The sequence below is a fragment of the Malus domestica genome, chromosome 05 (assembly GCF_042453785.1).
Source record: "Malus domestica chromosome 05, GDT2T_hap1".
NCBI lineage: Eukaryota > Viridiplantae > Streptophyta > Magnoliopsida > Rosales > Rosaceae > Malus > Malus domestica.
Genome location: NC_091665.1, coordinates 27,523,883 through 27,530,004, shown reverse-complemented (window position 1 = coordinate 27,530,004; position 6,122 = coordinate 27,523,883).

The window sequence follows — 6,122 nt, the reverse complement described above, 5'->3', positions numbered from 1 at the left end:
ACACGACATGTGTCGATGTTAGGACAAAACTAGAAACTCTCCTCTATAAATAGGGATCATTCTCCCACAATAATCTCTAATGTCATTTTGTACTAAACTATTCACTAGAACTCACTAAACCAGAGCTTGAACCTATGTATTTGTGTAAACCCTTCACAATTAATGAGAACTCCTCTACTCCGTGGACGTAGCCGATCTGGGTGAACCACGTACATCCTGTGTTTGCTTCTCTGTCTCTATTCATTTACGTACTTATCCTCACTAGTGACCGAAACAACCAAGCGAAGGTCACAAAACCTGACACTTTCTGTTGTACCAAAGTCCTCGCTGATTTTGTGCATCAACATTTGGCGCCGTCTGTGGGAATCGACACTTATTCCCACTCTCTTCAGCTTTGTCAAGCTGGTTTCCACCGCTCGTACACTCTCTTTTGGCTAAGCATCTCTCTCCGACATGGAGAGCGAAAGAAGCCACAGCACACAGAATGACACCCCCGCTGGACCTAGTATGAAGCAACGAAAGCAGGAAGGAAATAGAGTTACTCTTCAAGCTAAAGTCGATGAGCTAGAGGTTCAGAACAACAAGATAGCGATGAAGAATGAAGTCCTCCAAGAACAATATGAAAAACTTTTCGAGATGCTTCACGAGGCTAGGCAGGCTCAAACACATAAGCTCGTCGCCCCTGTTGAGGTCAACAATCAACTGAATGCCCCCCAACACGGAGGGTCACCGATATCCGACACGGACATCCCTGATAAGGATCGAGCTACACATCAATGTGATAATCAACATGAGACTTCTCTCAACCCAGCTGCTTCAACCCAAAGCAGGAGAAGTAGAGGAAAACACCTCCTCACAGAGGATGTGGAAGGATCAAAAGCTGTCTATCGCGATTGTCGAGACTTCCTAAAGCAACGTCGAGAGAATCCCATCCACATAAGCTCGAAGATCAATGACCCAAGGGTTTCTGAAAGACTCGGTCCTCTTCCACGACCCAGGCCAGCCGCCAATATAGAGAAGGGGCAACAAGTCCCAGAAGAATATGAAGGTACTGGGGACTCGGAAACATTCCGACATACTTACTCTAGAAGTCAGTGTGGCGAGTCCAGAGAAAGATCACGCTATCTTGATCAAACTTTCCTACTTCCAAGAGGCGATGGGGACTTAAAGAAGAAAAGTTCGGTGGTGCACGACTCCGCTCAGGACCCCCTTGTCCTGCAGCTCCTTGAGGAAGTAAACAAGCTGAAGGCTGAACGTCAAGCCGAGATACCTGACTGGAACCAACCCAGGCCTGGCCCTCTCACAAGAAGGATCCTCAACACTCCCCTCCAAGCGAAGACAAAGCAGAAGCTCGACTTACAGCTCTATACTGGAAGGGAAGACCCGATTGAACACCTTAACCTCTTTGAGTCCACCATGGTATACCGGGGACACACCGACGAAGAACGGTGCCTTCTCTTCCCCTCCACCCTCTCTGGCGGAGCTTTAAACTGGTATTACCGTTTTCCACCTGAGACAGTAGACTCATTTGAAGAGTTGGGGAAGCTGTTTGTCTCTCAACACATCTTCCAGACCGATCGCTTGCATTCCGCAGATGACTTGTACACTATTCACCAGAAGCCGGACGAGTCATTACGAAAGTACGCTGGCCGCTTCAGCCATGAGTATTCTCGATGCGCTGAGGCAGATGACAAGACCGCCCTCAAGGCTTTCACGGCAGGCTTACGTGACTGTTTCTTCAAGTACATGATCAATGCCAACACTTGGAAGACTTACTCTGAGGTGATGACACAAGCTTACAACCATGCCTCCGCCGAGGCAAGGACATATCAAGGGAAACCCCCTACAGTCACCCCTTATCAGCAAGTAGGGAGTGGAGACCAGATCCAACCGAATGAAAAGACCTCAACCTTCCAAATGGTAGCAGCACACCCCCCTGCCTCATTTAATGCTTCGCCAAGTCAGCAGACATATCAATCTCAGGGCAAAAGGAAAGACTTCCATCCTCACCAATCTCATTTTAATAAAAAGAATAAGGGGCACTATCACGATAACTCAGGATATCGTCACAATAATGCCCGCCCTCAGGCAGTCAACGCAGTGGGCCAATCACGTGCCAAGACAGGCCCTACCCCGAGGTATGAGACATACACCTCTTTGAATGCTACATGTGCTGCCATCTACCCCAGTATAGCTCACCTGATACCAAAGCCAAAGCCAAGACAGCCAGATTACAAGTCCACGAAGAACACGGGCATGTTTTGCTGCTACCACGATTATAATGGCCATGATAGTGAGAAGTGCATTATCCTCCGTGACCATATTGAAGCTTTGGCACGTGAAGGAAAAATTGATCAGTTCCTCCTTCACCCTCAAAGGGATAATCGTAACCAACGCCATGTGAATGTGATATATTCCATAAGCGGCGGCACACCCATGTCTGAATCTTCCAATAGGGCCATGAAAAGCAGTGAACGAACTTTGAGACCTGGCCATCAAGTGTTTCACGTGGAAGACATCAGAGGAGGCAAGTATCAAAAGCCTAACTGGGATCCAATATGTTTCTACCCTGAGGAAGAAAGAGGTATCATCTACCCTCACAATGACCCGCTGATCGTGGAAGCTCACATAGCAAATTTTGATGTGAAACGAATCCTGATAGACACAGGTGCTTCAGTCAATATCATGTTTGCTGAAGCTTTCAAAGCACTTAATGTAGCTGAACACTTGCTCGATCGCTCGATTTCTCCTCTGATAAGCTTCTCTGGCGATATCGTGCAACCTTTAGGGAGTATACACTTACCCTTCACCATTGGTACAGGCCCCTACACAGCTACTATTACCACTAACTTCCTAGTGGTCAACTGCCCGACGGCATACAATGTCATCTTTGGGCGCACAGGCATCAATGATCTCAAGGCCGTGGTATCCACACATATGTTGTTGATGAAGTTTCCAACCCCTTTCGGCAAAGGATACATCAGGGGAGATCAACTTAGTGCTCGATCATGTTACAACACTTCAGTCAAGCAACAACACCTGTCTGTCCCCAAGGAGACTCTCTCTATACATAACCAAGTCTTAAAGACCAGTCCAGATGAATCCAACTCGGGTCTTCAGGATGGCAACAGTCAACCCGACGACCCTCAAGATGATTCCTTCACCCAGCAAGCACAACCCGCTGAAGAGTTAGAGAATGTCTCTATCTCCAAAGACCATCCAGACCGCATGGTGAAGATTGGCACTACTTTGTCACCACCCCTTCGGTTGTCACTGATCTCCTTTTTGCAAGAGAACGCCGAGGTCTTCGCTTGGTCATATAAAGATATGCCGGGCATCTCTCCCGATATCATCTGTCACCACTTGAGTATTGATCCCAAGACCAAACCAGTAAAACAGAAGCGAAGATCTTATGATGTTGAACGATACGAGGCGATGAAAGCAGAAGTTGAAAAACTCAAGGACATAGGCTTCGTCCGTGAAGTTAATTACCCAACATGGGTAGCAAATGTTGTCCTTGTTAAGAAAAATCCGACCAAGGAAAGTCTCATGCTTCAAAAGGTCTTGTGGAGAATGTGTGTCGACTACACGGACCTAAACAAAGGATGCCTGAAGGATAGTTTCCCCCTTCCTCTCATTGATAGACTTATAGACTCTACGGCAGGGTGTGAGCTCTTGAGCTTCATGGACGCTTATTCAGGATACAACCAAATCCTCATGAACCCCTCAGACCAAGAACACACAGCCTTCACTACTGACAGGGGACTATATTGCTACAAAGTCATGCCCTTCGGTCTAAAGAATGCAGGAGCAACTTATCAGAGACTGGTCAATTCAATGTTCGCCGAACAGATTGGGAAGAGCATGAAAGTTTAAGTTGATGATATGTTAGTCAAGAGCAAACATGCTGACCAACACATCACCAACCTATCTGAAACTTTCACCATTCTAAAGAGGTATCGAATGAGGTTGAACCCCAACAAATGTGCCTTCGGCGTAGGCTCTGGCAAATTCTTAGGCTTCATGATTAGCCAACGAGGCATTGAAGCTAACCCCGAAAAGATCAAAGCAATCCTCGACATGAAAGAGCCAGTAACTTCAAAAGACATCCAAAGCCTTACTGGCAAAGTGGTAGCCTTAACCAGATTCATCTCTAAGGCCACAGACAGATGTGCTCCTTTCTTCAAAGCACTCAAGGGAAATAAGAAGTACATTACATGGACGGAGGAATGTGCCAAGGCATTTAGGAACCTCAAAGAGTACATGAGTAAAGCCCCTCTGCTCTCCAAACTAGAAGTTGGTGACACTCTCATCATCTATCTATCGGTTTCGGCTTCAGCAGTCAGTTCTGTTCTTATTCGGATGGACAGTGGTGTCGAACGGCCCGTCTACTACGCTAGCAAGGCCCTACAAGATGCGGAGACACGATACTCCAACATTGAGAAATTAACTCTAGCATTGGTCATGTCTGCTCGGAAACTTCGCCCTTATTTCCAAGCACACGCCATCATCGTGCTTACCAATCACCCTCTTCGACAGATACTCCAGAGTCCTGACACGTCTGGACGAATGATCAAATGGGCGATAACATTGGGTGAGTTTGACATCTCCTACCAACCAAAACCAGCCAAAAAAGGTCAAGCAGTAGCAGATTTCATCGCCGACTTCACATATCCTGTTGACATCGCTTCTACACCTGAAGTAGTAGCTTCATTACCATCGGAAGCTCAGAAAGTAGAATCAACGACCCCAGCATGGAGTCTGTATGTTGATGGCTCATCCAACCAACAGGGCTGCGGAGCAGGATTAGTCCTCACTACCCCCGATAAAGTGGCGATGGAATACGCTATTCGTTTCAAATTCAAGGCATCGAACAACGAGGCCGAATATGAAGCCCTTCTAGCAGGCTTACGTTTGGCCAAACACCTTGGGGTTAAACGAATTGATATCTTCAGTGACTCTCAATTAGTGGTCAACCAAGTCACAAACAACTTTGATGCTAAGGATAGCTCCATGGCAGCATATCTTGCGCAAACGCGACTTTTGCTCAAGCACTTCCACTACCAGATCACCCAAGTTCCTCGAGCGGCAAACAGTCATGCAGACGCTTTGGCTCGCCTCGCCTCGGCAGTGGAAGACAAGATTGGGAGAAAAATTCATGTCGAATTGTTGGCAGAACCAAGCATCATGGTCGCGGAGGTGTGCAATTTACAACAAGAAGATAGTTGGATCACCCCAATTTATAAATTCCTTGCTCATGGCACCCTCCCAATTGACAAAGTCCAAGCTAAGCAGATTCGATACAAGTCTGCCCGCTACCTGATCATTAATGACCAACTCTACAAGCGCGGTTTCACCCTGCCATACCTAAGATGCCTTACACCTGCGGAGGCGGAAATTGTCCTTCGGGAAATACATGAAGGAGTCTGCGGAGATCATGCTGGGTCTCGATCCCTAGCACACAAGACTTTTCGCCAAGGATACTATTGGCCAACACTCCACCAAGATGCCATCAGAATATCTCGCTCATGTGATAAGTGTCAACGCTACGCAACTATCCCTTACTCCCCTCCCGAGCCGCTCACTCCTATTATCAGCCCTTGGCCCTTCGCCCAATGGGGACTTGATTTGATCGGCCCAATGCCTGCAGGGAAAGGCAAGGTCCGCTATGCAATCGTTGCAGTTGACTACTTCACAAAGTGGGCTGAAGTAGAACCCTTGGCAACCATTACTGAGGGAAAAATAGAAGACTTCGTATGGAAGAACATCCTCTGCAGATTCGGCATTCCCAATGCGATAGTCACGGACAATGGGCGGCAGTTCGACAACAAGAAGTTCAAGATGTTCTGCTCTAAGTTCAACATCAACTTATGTTTTGCCTCTCCAACCCATCCCCAGTCTAACGGACAAGTCGAGGCCGTTAACAAAATAATCAAGCGCACTCTGAAAACTAGCTTGGACAAAGCTAAAGGTTGCTGGCCAGAATTCGTACCCCAAGTCCTTTGGTCATACCTCACTTCATATCGGACTTCCACAGGAGAAACTCCATTCTCACTTGCTTTTGGTACAGAAGCAGTTGTCCCAGTTGAGCTTGAGTAAGCAACATACCGAATCCAGAACTA